Source organism: Arvicola amphibius, chromosome 11 (genome assembly GCF_903992535.2).
Source record: "Arvicola amphibius chromosome 11, mArvAmp1.2, whole genome shotgun sequence".
Taxonomy (NCBI): domain Eukaryota; kingdom Metazoa; phylum Chordata; class Mammalia; order Rodentia; family Cricetidae; genus Arvicola; species Arvicola amphibius.
Genome location: NC_052057.2, coordinates 97,088,984 through 97,105,944, shown reverse-complemented (window position 1 = coordinate 97,105,944; position 16,961 = coordinate 97,088,984). Strand labels below are relative to the sequence as shown.

The 16,961-nt window shown below is 42.3% G+C and overlaps 1 protein-coding gene across 2 annotated transcripts in view; it reads right to left on the bottom strand.

Moving 5' to 3' along the window:
- Zcchc7 (zinc finger CCHC-type containing 7) overlaps positions 1-2,861 on the bottom strand; it is a 169,065-nt gene extending 166,204 nt beyond the window's left edge. The window contains exon 1 of one of the 2 annotated variants that reach the window (XM_038346932.1): positions 2,735-2,861. The gene's annotated coding sequence lies outside the window, so the exon portion shown is untranslated. Of the gene's footprint in view, positions 1-2,730 lie in introns of both variants that reach the window. The other variant, XM_038346933.1, reaches the window with a different exon arrangement.
- Positions 2,862-16,961: the final 14,100 nt, after the last annotated feature.

Here is a 16,961-nt window from a genome sequence, read left to right as displayed (position 1 = left end):
GGTAAATTAATTCTAAAAGAAGTCAAAGGAATTATGCTTCCTTCAAAATCCTCAGTGGATCCATCCTGAGGATCCAGTGTGGACTTAAGATAAAACCTAATTCCAGGGCAGCACAGAAAAAATTAAAGAGCTAAATTACAGAGTTACAAATTTGTACTACTCTTGGAGCCATCCCAAAGGAAAGGGATTAAGAATAGAGCCATAGGCACACCTGTGAATGTATGCCAAAAATAAACTACAGAGCCATAATAAAAACTGACTTCTTTGGGTCTAAGGATTTATCTCTTTCCATGAAATGTAGAAAAATGAATTTAACAATTTAGCCCCTATGGCTGTTAAGAGGATTTTGTACCTTCTGTACTTGAAAATTGTGTTCTGGCATAACATGTTCTCTTCTATTTATGTAGCTCATGGATGCCAGGGTGAAGGTTTGCCTCAAGCTGTTTTGGTTTGCTACAACTTTAATTACAATCAATTCACTTAAATTTTTAAAGTCTACTTAGAGATGAGTATAATGTATATAGACATGTGCACACAGATATCCCTTGATTTAGGCTTTTGTAGCTTTTGTTCATACTTAACTAGTAACACAGCATGTTTATGACAAACATTCAAATCTAGAAGTTACCTGTTGGATTAGTTAACACAGCCCCTTTTATATACATATGAAGAAACAGATCCTAGGACACAATGAGACCTACCCAAGGCTGGACAGTTAAGAGCACAGCTAGGATGATTCACATGTTCTTGATTCTAAGCCAAACATCACTAATATTTTAAAATACAAATTTTAAAATAAACAAATTCAAATAAATATTTTTTTATGTGCACTGGTCTAACACCTAAATTTATCTGACATATCCACTTACTGCCTTCAGGAATAACATTGAAACAGACATTTTAATTAGGAGTAGACATTTAAACTTGTAAATGTACTATCTAAGACCCTACTAAACTGGCACTCAGAAAACTTCATCAAAGTCCTGTGTGTTGATGGACAGGGACACAAAGTAATCCTAGCATTTGGGAGATGGAGGCAGAAAGGTCGGGATGTCAAAGCAAGTCTTGGCTATTTAGCAAATTCCAAGTCAGCTTGGGCTACAAGAGATTCTGTCTCAACCCTCTACACCCCATTCTCAAAAAGTAAATAAACAAAGACTTTATCAAAGTACTGTGACTACGGAAGACTGGCCATATTTTAAAATCTGAAATATCAAAAGTGGGAACAAAGTTTATCTAAAGAAATGACATTAAACCACTCACTGTAATAAAGAAAGGGGGTAGATTCAGTGACTGAACTTCTTTAAGTTAAACAAAGGGTAAGTTTTCAGAATTTAAAGCCACTATTCCTCCTTGGACGTTTATCTACTGGTCATTTCCTCCCAAAGCTTACATCTTCCTTCTGGATATCACAGGTCATCTCAAGTAGACTTAGAGCCAGAATTTGGTTTTATTAATCTTGTGGTGCTGGGGATGGTATCCAGGATCATGGGCACGCTAAGCCAGTGCTCCACCTGAAGCTGGGTACCCAACTTAGGTTGGCAAGAGTCTAAGTGTGCTACTGACAATGACAAAAGAAAGAAAATCAAGTCCAAGAGTTAAAATTTCTGCCCATTTTTCAAATGTTACTACAACCCCCAATTAAAAGAGGTAAAGAATCCCAATACACCACATCAAAGAACAGTCACGTCTCCGTAGAAGAAAGCAGGCTCAATTTACTTAGGTTTACATCCAACTACTCTTAGAACCCTATCTGGAAACAATGCCTTTCCCTATTAGCTGTAGTCCTTTTCCCATGCACTGGTAACCTTGTTGCTATCATAGAATTTTCACTTCCAATTCTCTCAGTTCATTCCCCATCCTCCGGTTGCCTTGAATGGCAATACTAAACTGTTCTCAAAACACACTACTGTCTTAAATAGACACGGTTCGATTTAAGGTTCAACTGTTCAAAACGAAATCAAGAGGTTTTTTAAAGGAGCCTAGTCATTAAATTAAGGATGGTTTTAGACTTGAGGAAACCAGGCTCAGAGAAAATGGGCTAAAGGGCTCTGAAATTTTTCTATATTCAACCCTGAAGTCACACTCTGGCCTAAAGGTATTTTGAGCGTCAGCACCTCATCAGGGACGGCTGGAACTCAGGCCTGCCAACTCCCCCACCGTCCCAGTGTCAGGTAGCTCTTGCTTAAAGTTGACTACAACTGTCTGCTGTTGGGGTGTGAGAGGTAAAGGATTATCTTAGGAAAGACACTCAGACTCTACGGGTTCTATAGAAGGAACGGGTCACAGTTCCCAGATTCTCTGTGGTTCACTCCTGCGGCGGCTACTTGACAGCACAAGCTAAAAGTGGCCCCGGAGCGGACGCACCCTTGAGTGCCAGGCCGCCACGCTTTCAAAGTGACCCGCTTCCCCAGGACAGGGGAACCACGAAAGCGGCGGGGGATAAAGCAGACAGAGAAGAAGTGCCCGTCAAGGCCATCGCCGCCCTGCCTTTCCCGAGCCCGGGACTCGGGTCAGGGAGCCGCGAAAGCCCAGCGCGACCGCTGAGCCGCGTGGAGCAGCGCGCAGCTGAGAGGCCATTAGCCGCGCAGCGCAGCGCCACGAAGGACCGGGAGGCGGGAGGCGAGGGCCAGAGAGGGGCACACGTTAGTTCCGCAGCCCCGCGGGCGAGGCGGAGGGGGATCAGGGGGTCCCCGGTTGCGGACCGCTCGGGGTCCGTCACACACATACTCACTGCCGCGGCTGCGACCAGGAAGCACCAACCAGGAACCGAAACACGTAGAGGAATGGGGAGGGGCGAGGACAAATGAGGTAAGGAAGCCGCGTCCGCGCGGACTCCAGAGGTGAGGAGGCACTTCCGGGGAAAACACAGCTCTTGGGAGCTGTTCTTCCGCCCAACCCGCGAGTCCTCCGAGCGCATGCGTAGCGGCTAGTAACCCTTTGTGTTCTCCGCCTGTAAACTTTTAAGTTTGGTTCTGTTCCTTTTTCTTCCTGCTTTCCTTCGATAAGTATCTCGGATGAAAAAAAATTATGGTGCATATTTTATCTTATTGAATTAAGCGAAAGAGATGATACTTGCAGGGCAAAAGTGTGAACTCACTTTCGCAGGGCAGGAAAAAAACCTACAATTCCCAAGACACCTTGGGCGGTCGACTGGGGCCGCCTCTTTTCTCGCGCTGGGTGACGCCCTGGTAGTAGCACGGGGCGTAGAGCGGATCTGTAACCTTATCTGGGTTAGTTGAAGTGACACGCTTGGTAGGTGACTTCGGAGAGGGATCCTGGGAACGCAGTGTGGAAAAAGGTTTTTTGTTTTTTGGTTTTTTTTTTTTTTTTTTTGAGAGTCTGGCTCTTGTTTTTGCCCTCCCCCCCCCCCCCCCCCCCAGTGTGACAGGTAACCTCAGGGCTTTTCTCCACCCTTAGGTTGTAAAGTGTACACTGGCGCTTCCTCCTTTTTAACCCCTATGAACCTTGAAGAACTGCAAAAGTCCAATCACTGCTGCTCTTGCTAGGTACTACGAGACAGTGTTCACCGCTTCCAGCATTGATTCCCCTGGTCACACCTTTAAAATGTGCTTGCCTACCGTGTTGGAGGCCCTGGATTCATTCTTCCTAGACTGATGTGGTGGCAAGCTTGTGACCTTAATACTCAGGAGGCAGGAAAATTCAAGTTCAAGTTTATTCTTAACTACATAGAGCATTCAAAGACAGCCTGAGCTGTCCATGAAACAAACAAAACCCCACAAAAATAAAAATATAAGCAGAAAAATCCCTCTGAGCAACTTTACAAATAACCAACTGTTTAGGTTGAGAACATCCCTGATAGATGAACGTGACTAAGTATTTTTGCCAACTTTTATTGAATATATTAGAAGCCAAGTTGTCAGCCTTCTACATTATTAGAAAAATAAGCCTATTATTACTTAAGCTGGAAAAACAAAAGGGAGAAGGTTGAAGGAAAGAGTCCGGCTATGCTCGAACGTTTGGATAAAGTAGAAAATTTTAAAGGTCTTGTTACAGTATTAGGAATTTGACGGGGGAAATAATTCTAAAGAAAACGATTAATGTTATAGTTAAGTTCTAGGAAGGAAAAGCACAAGACATTATGGAAAGGCAAAATTGGGAGCTAAGAGAAATGGCACAGAGGGGGAGTCACATGTCTGATCTGATTAGGGAATGTGTAAAGGTAAGGCTCAGTGTCTGGCTTTTATCAAAGGCCATATTTACTCCTTTTGGCATATTGTTTGCCATCTTTCATATTTCAGCAACCATTGAGGTTGTGTTGTTATTTGCTTGTTTGTTAGTTTTTAAGACAGTGTCCCACTACAATGCTCAGTCTAGCCTTGAACTTGAAAGACCTGGATAAATCCAGAACCCTCTAGCAGAAAAAAAATCTAAGCAGGGAGAGAAAAATCAAAAATCTAGATTAACCAGTTCAGTGACTCTGTTTTAAGAACTAGCTGAAGATAAAGTTAGATTATAATCTTGAGAAACAGAGAGTGATTATCACTGGTATTTTTGGAATTTTTCAATGATCACTGGTATTTTCGGGGTTTTCCAATGATGCTCTCCCTACCCCCCTTGGATGGTTTCTTCCCTCAAATACCCCTTCTCCCAGCTACTCGGGGTCAAACTCTCTACCCCAGCGTGGGAAATGAGTTTCGGCCCCAGTGCACTGATTCCTGTCCTGTTAATAAACCTCATGTGATTGCCACAAGGACGGTCTCTCGTGAGTTCCTGGGGGGAACTCTGTAACATATGGGCCTGCTAGTTAGGGTTTATGTCCTGCCCAGTTCCCCACAGCTAGCAAACCCCAAAGAAAATCACACAGAGATCTCCATAGGCAGACGCCATGAATCTCCGGCCTGAGATGGATGTAGGTTAGAATTTCTCCCGGTAAGCCTTGACCTCGTGGTGAAATACAGATTATTATAAATGGGCTGAATCAAGATGTGAGAGTTAGCCAATAAGAGGCTAGAGCTAATAGCCAGGCAGTGATTTAACAATGTCTGTGTGGTTATTTCTGGGGCTGAGCCAGCAGGTTGGCGGGACACAGCCCGCTACTCCTTACAACACCTGAGTTCAATTCCCAGCAACCACATGGTGACTCAAAACCATCTATAATGAGATCAGATTCCTTCTTGTGATGGGCATGAAGACAGTGCACTTATACACATAAAATACATGAATAAATAAATCTTTAACAAAAATTTTACCCCTTTGAACTCAGGATTTTACCTCAGCAACACATATCAAAAGCCACACCACTGTTTTATTTAAGCTTCTCAATAACTTTGAGATATAACTTCAGAACCCCCCAACTTCTTGTGTTCTTTCCTTCTCCTCAGCACCTCTCTATTAACCCCATGCTTACTTACATCTGTATTTAAATCTCCTCTTAGTCAGCTCCAGTTCTGCCTTTTAAAAGAATGGCAGTTCATGGATTGAGAGATTTCTAAGAGAATAATGTATAGGTGTATGTATGTATGTGCACACAAGCACATATATCTTTATATACAACAAGTTCTCATTTAGAAGCTCTTCAGAAATCATGAGCTCCAGCTCTAGTGCAGTGATTTAGAAACTGAGTCAAGAAAGAAGAGATTTCCAAGAGTCAGTGGAGGCAGAGCTGGGTCTAAAATCCAGGTCTTGGTTATTCTGAGTCTGTTGCAGCTACACACGTATGTGCATGTGCGATACACACACATAATGCATTTCTCTTTGCACTTCTCTAGTCCCTACTTAAAATTGTAAGTGGCAGGCCAGTCATGGTAGTGCACACTTTTAACCTCAGCACTTGGGAGGCAGAGGGTGATCAATCTCTGTGAGTTAGAGGCCAGTCTGGGTTATGTAATGAGTTCCAGGACAGCTGGAACTATCTATATAGTGAGATCCTGTCTTTAAACAAAAAAGAGAGAGAAAGAGAGAGAGATAAAGATGAGGGGGAAGGAAGGAAGGAAGGGAGGGAGGGAGGGAGGCAGGGAGGGAGGAGTGACAGTATGTATAAGTTTCCTTGAAGCGCCTTTTGAGAAGACTATTCTAAAGAGACTATTTATTTGAGGAAGCACCGGTTTTCTCTCCAGAGTAATGATAACCTTACCTCAATAGCAACTGGGTGTGATAAGGGACTGGGGCAACGCAAAACCTGCTCCAGCTGGCAGGTGAAGATGGAAAAGCTACTGTAGAGGATCTAAATGAGGATATGTATGTGTTGTTCAGCTTTATCCTTCTCAGGGCAGAGAGGTACAACCTCCTTTCCTCCCCAGCCCAGTTTATCAGTAGATCCTAGAAATGATTATTTAGGCCTCTTTAAAATGTTCTCTTGCCAGGCAGTGGTGGCGCATGCCTGTAATCCCAGCACTTGGGAGGCAGAGGCAGGCAGATCTCTGTGAGTGCAAGGCCAACCTGGTCTACAAGAGCTAGTTCCAGGACAGCCTCCAAAGCTACAGAGAAACCCTGTCTCGAAAAAACCAAAAATAAAAAATAAAAAAATAAAACGTCCTCTTAAACATAGACAAATAGTGATTCTCTATTGAGAAGGTCACACCTCGAATGTGCCTTATTTTTTCTCAGCCTTTCTACTAGTCATTGAGCTTAAATCTGTCTTTAAAGAACCCAACTCTGCTTATTAAAAAATTATTTATTTGAACTGGAAAGATGACTCAATGAGTAAAAATACTTGCTAGGTAAACCTGACCACCTGAGTTAAAATTAATTATTTTGTTAACTAATTAAGTGTCTTGGCAGTACTAAAGATGAAACCAGGGCCTTTACCCCTCCTTACTCCTTCTTCTTCTTTTCTGAGACAAGTTTTTGCTAAGCAACCCAGGCAGGCCTTGAATTCATGATTTTCCTGCCTCAGCCAAGTAGCTGGGACTACAGAATGACACCATTGAGCCAGGCTTCACTTTAACTTCCTTATTAAAAGTTTATTTTAGCAAATAAAAAGATAAACTCTGTGTGTGTGGGGTGTGCGTGCGTGTGTGTGTAAAATATATGTACATGAGCACAGGTGACTGCAGAGGCCAGAAAAGGGCATCAGATCTTCTGGAGCGGGCATTACAGGCAGGTGAAATAAGTGTTGGGAACAAAACTCAGTGTTTTTTCTATTGCTGTAATAAAACACCATGATCAAGGCAACTTATAAAAGAAAGCATTTAATTTGGGCCTTATGATTTTGGAGGACTAGAGTCCGTGATAGAGTGAGGGCCTGAGGGCAGGAACAGTTGAGAGCCCACATACTGGTGTGCAAGAGCCAGAGAGGAAGCACTGGCACAGTGTGAGCAAGGCTACGGGAAATCAGAGGAGGGCACAGCTGGTTGCTTAGGGAAGGTGGAAAAACTTCACAGAGGGGGACCACTGAATGAGCCCCGGACAAATAAGTAGTCAGTCAGAAACAGAAAATCCATCATTTCAACAGCAAAGAGCATTGGCTGGCAAGTCACAGACCACGAAGTCACAGTCCCAAGGTCATGGAGCATGTATGATAAGAGGCATTCGGCATCACTAACAATCAGAAAAGTGAAATTTATATCATATGCAGTGCATGCTGTTTGGTAATACGTATCTGAATAATAAGTGAGCTATTCTCCTAATTTTTTTCTATGTATGTCATGGGGGGTAAAAGACATTATTTTTCCTGAATAATGTGTTTGTGACTCTATCACAAAATTTTGTGATTTTAGGCTGGACATAGTAGCGCATGTACTTAATCCCAGCACTTGGGAGGTGGAAGCATGCAGATCTCTATGAGTTCGAAGCCAGTCTGGTCTACAAAGAAAGTTCCAGGACAGCCAGGGCTGTTACACAGAGAAACCCCGTCTCTTAAAAAAAAAAAAAAAAAAAATGCCAGGCGGTGGTGGCGCACGCCTTTAATCCCAGCACTCGAGAGGCAGAAGCAGGAGGATCTCTGTGAGTTTGAGGTCATCCTGGTCTACAAGAGCTAGTTCCTGGACAGGCTCTAAAGCTACAGAGAATCCCTGTCTCAAAAAACAAAACAAAACAAAACAAAACAAAACAAAAAAGTGTGTATGTCTGAATACGGACTTGCGTGTATATAACTGCATAGAGAAAGTGCAGTGTAGATCCCAGCGAGCCACAGTGCTGAGTTTCCTCCCACTGGAAGGCAGAGTGGAAGTGAGAAATAAAGGATTTCACAAAAAAAAGAGAAAAGAAGGAGAAGAAAAGTGCCATGAGACCCAATAGTTTCCTTCATCACGTCTGTGGTAGTCCTACCAAAAGTGTATCATTTAAATATTATGGTCAAATATCGTGCAAAATAGTCAACAAGTCTCTTCATAAGGAGTGTGCCAGGGCTGGGGATGCAACCCACTCAGAGGATTGGCCAAGCAGGTGTGAGGCCCTGCATTCTATCCCTGGTGTGGCAGGAGAAGAGGGGGGTGGAATGGAAGGAAGAGAATGGAGGAGATGGGGAGAAGAGAAAAGTGTCTGATGTCACAAGGCAGAGACTAACAGAGGAGCTGGGCCACACTAAAGCACCCTGTGAGACACGATGAATAAACTCGATTGCATGATCTGGAGTTTTCTTTCGTTATGCAATATTCAGATTATATACTACAGGCTATTAGGGCAGTTAGCAACATTCAAGAAGACAGTACTGCATCCGTGCTCCTCTCCTGACTTCCACATGTGTGCTATGGGGGTAAGATACCTCTGCTGTTTTCCCTTCTGGGATATTCACACAGAAGTACCTGAGACAAAGGGGCATCCTGTTTGAAACTGGATTGTTAAGGCTTGAGATGAGAGGAAGATCCGGGAAGAGATTGATATTTGGGGGACTCTAGGTAAAAAGGGTCTGCAAGAATTTTTGTTCTGCTTTTGTAATTTTTTTCTAAGCCTGAAATTATATTAAATTACAAAATTAAAAGGGGAAACAAAGAATGGGTGAGTTCTCAAGACCGAGAAGGCAGGAGGCTCTGCTGGCAATGAAACAAAAAGTAGAGGAAATTTGCTAAGCTCAAGAGTCTTCGGTGTGGAGAAATGGTGGGTGACTCTGAGGGTCCAGACAATAACCTGGGGAGGGGGGGAAGGAGGATGATAATCAACCGACTCAAGATGGACACGCTTGACGCCATCTAGACGTACAAGTTAATAGAGGCAACCGTCTCTGTACCTACCCTCAAACCCTTCCAGAGATGAGCGTAGTGCTTCCCACAGCTCTGGTACTCCACTGTCAGTTCCACCCAGTGAGCCTAGACAACGCTAGGAAACCCTAATGTCGTGAATGAAAGCAACATCCAATCCAACACTCCCACCCCTGTTTTGCAAAAGGGGGAACTTAGATCCCAAACGCAGAAGGGATGTGCCAACTCCCAGCTAGAGCTGAGTGGCTTCTAGTTTAGCTTCTGCCATACCGTGATCTCAAGGATACAGCGGACAACGAAGGCTTGTAGCCAGCAAGCGACAGAGTGTTACCTTTAAGTCTGGGTGTTTCTCATTTGCCCAAAATACGGACTTAATGTTTGTACAATTTTTAAAGTAAGTGTTGGTGCCAATACGACAGCAGCGGCGGTTATCACCTAATCTCACTATCCTGCAACTGGTAAGTGCTAAACAATTTAGGCTCCTGCATCTGAAGTGGCAATCAAGGTGATTCCCAGGAATTCTCAATGACATTGGTACCCATCTGGATTTGCTGAAAAGTTTAACGTGCTTTTTTATTATTCATGATTTTGCAGTTCTTCAAATTGCAAGGTGATGGAGAGAGCACGCAATTTTCAACCAGACTATGAAATCTGCCTTGAAAATTTGGACATTCATATAGATAGATTGCTTTTAATTTTTCTTGGAGACTGAAATGTAAAAAATGCATATACCATAAATTAAGCTATATATATGATAATATTTTCATTACCACAAAATCCTAGGGATAAGGAACTAGTATGTCATGGACTCCATTCTTACCTGTGATTATTCCTACTTAGAGCTGTTTCCCTCGAAACCTAGGTCTTAAGGATTCAGTAATGAACATCAACTCATGAAAAGACTGCATTCTAATGTCTGCAAGAACTGGTAGGGCTGGGGACCCAGTTCAGTGGGAGAATACTCTGCTCATCATGCCTGAGGTGCTGGATTCAATGTTCAACGCCCCTCTTCCCAAAATAAAAGTCATTAGAATGAGTAATCTTGGAGCACATCAGCAGTCATATGTTGCCAAGCTGAATACTCCACACACACTCTTGCTTTAAACACCCATGAACCCCATATCCAGAGATTTCAGTGGGTAAAGTGATGCATGGGCCCAGACAGGGACACCTTAGTTAGCTTTCTCGGGTAACCATCCTGGACCACAGAATCATGCCTGTAAAATTCTTTTTAAAAATTGTGTGCGTGCGTGTGTGTGGTGTGTGTGTGTGTGTGTGTGTGTGTGTGTGTGTGCATGCGCATGCACATGCACATGTCATAACATGTATGTGGTGGTGGTCAGAGAATGACTTTCAGGAGTCAGTTCTCTTCTACCATGTAGGTTCTGGGGTAAAACTCAGGTCATCAGGCTCGGTGGCAAGTGCCTTTACTCACTGAGACATCTCACCAGCCCCCATGTCCACAGTTTTGAATCCAGATGTATCTTTGCAGCAGTGCTAGAGAAGTTTATTCCATTCAGAACTTTCTACTGACAGCAGTGTGTGTGTGTGTGTGTGTGTGAGAGAGAGAGAGAGAGAGAGAGAGAGAGAGAGAGACTAAAGCTATACTTTCTAATTAAATATAATTTCTAATTAGCCTATACAGTTTGCTGAGTCAACTTAAGAACAGTGTTATATGCTTTTTTTTTGTTACCACCCACTGTTTCTACTAATTTTAAGAAACCATTTACAGTTAGGGCTTTAAAAAATAGTTTCTGTTCTAATACGGACAATATGTTCTAATATATCCACTTCTGCCTCAATTCTGAGTCTGATACATTGATATCAGCATATAGCTGTCCTCTCTCATCCTTGGGGGTTACATTTCAACACCCCCCCTAAAATGCTTGACATTACACCTAGTACCAAGTTGTATATATACTATATTGATTTCTATGCATATTTAGCTCTAGTAAAATATAATTTATAAATTTGGCAGGGCAAGAGATTAGTAACTAATTTAAAAAGGGAAAATCATGACAAAATGCTCTGATGATTGTTTTTTAAAATGTGTGCATGGTTTGTGCCTGCAGCTTGCCATTTAATTTTTCAGACTAGACTTGACTGTATATGCCTGAAACCATGGATATGCTGTCGTGTGTAATTCTTCACCATGCTATCTATGAGAGAAGGTCTGTCTCCCTGGACACAGCACCTCATACTTCCTCTGCAGTTTTCAGAACTGGGCATGTATGGCTCTGGTGAACTCTTCTCTTACTTTGCTGCTGGGCAGGTGAGTTAAAGCCCTAGAACCAGCAACATTTTCTTGCGAATGTTCAATGCCTTTCTCTTGAAAACGTCTTCTAGCTCTGCGTGTTGTGCTATTGTGCTCAAGGCCTATTCTCTGTCTTTCTTCTGGGCCGGCACTTAGCTGTGTGGGAACTGGAAGAGAGGTTTGGTCTACCTTGGATTTTTGCAACAGACGAGTGTAGTTATCTGAATATTGCCCAAAGAAGGCTGTAGATTGCTTAGGAGACACTAACATGAATTATATTCTGGTAGCATCATCAAGGGCTTCAACTTCTTGTTCCAAAGACTGAGCAAAATTTTCCAGGGAAGAATTATGGATGTGATTCAAGGAAGCAGGAGGCAGGTATTGCTAGCAGTAAAGGGTAAATGGGACAAGCCTGTGGGAACAGTCACAAGAAACACTGTAAGGGTGAGCACCAGCAGAGTGGTCTCAGCTGTGCAAGGCTGAGCAGGGTCCTGGATATTGATCATGGACAAATACTCAATCACCCCTTGTAGAAGTAATGGTCAAGATCACGGCTCCATTTAGTGTGTGATACAGATGGGATTTTAATTCAGAAAGGTGACAGTGGGGTCATCAATAAATGGTGCTAAGAGAACTCAGAAATAAAGTTAAAGCCTATTGTTATAGAATATTTCTTCTTACTTTTTGTCTTCTTTTTCTTTTTTCTTTTTGGTGTGTGTGTGTGTGTGTGTGTGTGTGTGTGTGCGCGCGCGCGCGCGCGCACGCGTGCACACACATGTACAAATGCCCTGGTGCATATGTGGAGGTCAGAAGACAACTGCGGGTCATGGTTCTCTCCTTCTACCGTGCGAGTTCTAAAGACTGAATTCAGGTCGTCTGAAGGCGCCCTTGCCTTCAGACCCATCTCACTGCCCTCCACTGTATTCTTTGAAGATTTTGTTTTGTTTAGTTTTGTTTTTCAAGATAGGGTTTCTCTGTGTAGCCCTGGCTGTCCTGGAACTTGTTCTGTAAACCAGGCTGGCCTTGAACTCAGATATAGGCTTGCCTCTCAAGTGCTGGGATTGAAGGTGTACACCGTCACACCAGCCATTAATATTTTTTAAATTACTTTTATGCGTATGAGTGTTCGCTTGCATGTATATCTGTATACCACATACATGCGTGATGCCCACACAAGCTAAAAGATGGCATCAGATCCTCCATTGCTGGAGTTACAGATGGTTGGAAGACACCAGATGGGTTGAGGAACTGAATCTAGGCTCTTTGGGAGAGCAACCAGTGCTCTAAACTGCTAAGCCATCTCGCCAGCTCCCTATTCATCTTATTTTTCGAGACAAAGTCTCTCAATGACCCTAGAACTCACCATTCTGCTAGACTGGCTGTTCAGCAAGCCATCGGGATTGTGCACCAATCACTTTTCCCACGGAGCCATCTCCCCAGCCTCAAAGGTTCTTTCTACACATCTTTGCCAGTATTTGTCAGACTTTGTCTTTTTAATTGCTGTTCTAACCGGGACCAAACACTGCTTTTTTGAAGAGAACTATTCTTTCCTCATTGACTTGGCATAATACTGTTGGTAAAAATTAATCCTATCTGTACTCTCAATTCTATTCTGTTAAATATATGTCTATATTTTACTTGTCTGTCCTATGACAGTACCGTACCGTTTTGACTACTATAGCTTTGTAGTAAGTTTTATCAGGAAATAGGAGTCCATAAACTTTGAATTTCTTTTTTAATATTGCTTTGGCTTATTGAAGCGCTATTCAGTTTCATGGGAATTTGAGGATACATCTTTGAATTTGAGTTCCATCTGTGTAGATTTCACTGGAATTTGCTCTAGATAAAATCAAGTGTTTTTGAAATATGATATGTATCTATCCACATAGTTAATCATATTTAAATTCCCCCAGCAGTGTTTCGGTTTTCAGTATATACAATTTTTTTTAGCCTTTATTCCTAGGAGTTGATAGCATAAATCAGTATCGCAGTGCATACAAGCCCTGAGTCTATGCCTGTGTGAGGTGGGGATGCATGTGTGTTAAAATTATTTTGGTTGGGGCTGGAGAGATGGCTCAGAGGTTAAGAGCATTGCCTGCTCTTCCAAAGGTCCTGAATTCAATTCCCAGTAACCACATGGTGGCTCACAACCATCTGTAATGGGGTCTGGTGCCCTCTTCTGGCCTGCAGGCATACATGTAGACAGGATATTGTGTATATAATAAATAAATAAATATTAAAAAAACACATGCAGGGAATATTTTTTAAAAATTATTTTGGTTTCCATTTTAAGCCGAAAACCATAGATATTCCTTCTGCGATGTTTCTTAATTGTGTATAGAAACAGTGGTGTTTGTGTGTTGGCCTCATTCTCTGCAACTTGGCTGTTTCACATGTTAGCCCTAATGGATTTGTAACGTATCCCTTGGGATCTCTGCAACTGAAGATAGTTTACTTTTCCTTGGAAATTTGGGAGACAGGTTTTTTTTTTTTTCTTGCCAAATTGCTCTGGCTAGGACCTCTAGTAAAATGCTAAGCAGTGGAGATGAGAGCAGCCACCCTTGCTTTGTTTTGCTCCTGGGGAAAGGTTCTCCCTCTTTCACTACTGAGTGTGATGTTAGCCATGGGTTTCTCATGAATGCTCTTTGTCATGCTAACAAAATTCCTTTGATGCCTAGTTTGCTGAAGATTTTTTTTTGTTATGAAAGGATATGCAATGCATTTTGTTAAATGCCTTCCTGGGTCTATTGAGATGACACTGTGGCTTTCCCTCCAAGTTCTATTAATATTATGTATTACATCAATTGGTTTTCCCATGTTGAACCACTCTTGCCTTCCTAGCATAAATCCCATTAGTCATGGTGTATAATCCTTTTAGTTTGCTCTGGGATTTGGTTTTCTAGTATTTTGTTCAGGATTTTCCTGTCTATATTCATAAGGAATATTGCTCTGTCATCTTCTTTTCATTCAGTATATTAGTTTGGGCCTTAGTATCAAAGAATGCTCATAAACTATCTCTTCAATTTTTTGGCAAGACTTTGAGTAGGATTGGTGTTAATACCAAATGTTTGGTAGACTTCACCAGTGGAATCAGCTCATCTTGGAGCTTCACGAATTGGAAGACTAGTTTTTAAATTAGTAATTCAGTGTGTTTAATTGTTATAGGCTTTTATTAGTTTCCTCTTTTTCTTGTGTCAGTCTTGGTGATTTTTTCTTCTAAGAATTTATCCATTTTATCTGTCAGTTACTAAGTTGCTGTGTGATTAATTTTCTACAGTACTTTTTTATAACCCTTTAATTTACATAAATTCAATAATTTCTCCACTTCCATTTCAAATTTTAGTTATTTATCTCTTCTTTCTCTTCTTCTTGGTCAGTTTCAATTTTTGTCAGTTTCCTTGAGCGTGCAAGGTTGGGGCCTGGAGAGATGGCTCAGTGGTTAAGAGCACTGGCTGCTCTTCCAGAGGTCATGAGTTCAGTTCCCAGCACCCACATGGCAGCACACAACTGTCTGTAATCCCAGTTGCAGGAGATCTGGCATCCTCACATAGACACACATGCAGGCAAAACATCAGTGAATATAAAATAAAAATAAATAAATAATTTTTTAAAAAAGTGCAAGGTTGGAAAACTTCATTTCACACAAGTAGTAACAAAAAGAGAGCTGGGTAACTGTGTTAATATCAGACAAATATCAACTTAAAAACTTTTGTTTTTGATTCATTGCCAATATTCTGGTATGTTGGTCATATTTTTGTTAATATAATGAAATACCTGGGACAGGCTACTTAAAAAAGAGAAATCAAAACAAACAAACAATAAAATAACACCAGAAGTTTATATTAACTCAGGATCCTGGAGGTTTCAGGACTTAAAATGGTGATGACTGTCTCACTGTCAGAGTTTCTGGGCATTAATTGATATCACATAGCAGCAGAGAGAGGGACTTTCCATATATCTGCACAATCCTTCTCCTTCTCCTAAGACCATCAGGAATTATAATTCAGTGGAAGAACACTCGCTTAGCATGTATGGCACACACACACACACACACACACACACACACAATCTAGGGAATAGGCATATTATCTGGGCATAATGCCCACCTAACATGCAGAAAGCAATGGGTTAGATTCCTCTTGCACATAAAAAAGCAAGTGTCGGAGCACATGTCTATAATCCCAGCACTCAAGAAGATGAGGCAGAAGGATCAATCAGTTCAAAGCTGCCCTTATCCACATAATGAGCTCAGAATCAACCTGACATTCATGAGACACTGCCTCAGAAGGCAAAACTAGGGAAGATTAAGGCAAGAACCTAAACACCACAGTCAGACTAAATTTTCTACTCTCTTGATACTAATAATACAAAGACTTCTTGGATTCAATTTCCTGCCCCTAAGTTCTTCAGGGCCTACTCAGACTGTGGTACCAGGGTTAGCTCCTGGCAATGACATCTACACTCTGAGGCTAAAGGCTACTAAGAATTTGATCCCACCCCAACTCTTGGCCTGTAATACCTCTACCCTAAAGCCTTTATGGACCCAGCTTCCCTTGGCCCCAGGAACATATACACATGTGCAACATTTCCATATTTGTTCCCTGGGGTTGCCGAAGCAAATTCCCCAAAACTAGGTGACTTTCAAATTATGTGTTTTCTTGTGGTGTTGGGTTGTAAAGAGATCAGGCATAACGCCAGTCTCAGCACCGCTCTGGTCCATCTACCATCCTCCTCTGACCTTTGGTCACAGGTCAAGTGACTGACTTTGTTGTTGTTGTTGTTGTTTGGTTGTTTGGGTTTTTTATTGTTTTTTTGAGACAGGGTTTCTCTGTAGCTTTGGAGCCTGTCCTGCGACTAGCTCTTGTAGACCAGGTTGGCCTTGAACTCACAGAGATCCACCTGCCTTTGCTTTGCACTTAGTAGACGCCTTCTTGAGTTTCTATTGTGTTGGGGTCCTCAACCAAGTTTTGATGATCTAAAAGAATGAAACAGATCTACAAGTACCTGTGCAAGCGGGTGCTAAAACAGACTGCTGTGGAGTCTGTGGGGTCACAAGAGTGGCAAGTTTGGAAAGCGCCAGAAGCGACTATTGGCATCTTGACAGAAAAGTGGGTGTTTTCTTTGGTGGAGCCAGATCAGCTGTGAGGCATCTCAGGAGGCTTTGCCAAGGTAGCGGCCCAGAGGCACGATCAGCCTTGTGTGTTGGGAAATTATGAGAGTGAGCTGTTCTGACTGGAACCCAGTCGGTCTGCAGGCAGAGACGGAAAGCGCCCTGAAAGAGTAACTGTAGGAGATGCCAGATGGCAAAGGCAGGATGTGCAGGGTAAGGACGCTGGTTTTCTCCTCAGGACAATCCAGCTCTGTGGAAGGTTTCAAGAAGGTTACAAGGTCAAATCCCTGTTTGGTGCATCTCTCTGCTGGCTAGCGTGAGGAGTGGAGTAAGAAGCCAGTTAGGAGAGTCTTGCCTTCATCTTTGTTGGAGGTAACATACTAATGAATGAATGAAAGCAGCCATATGGCTGAGCTACCTATTCCTAGTTCAAGAAAGCTCCTTTTCAAGATCTTTGAAAGCTGGTTTCTAAACACAGTCATTGTTTACAATCAAA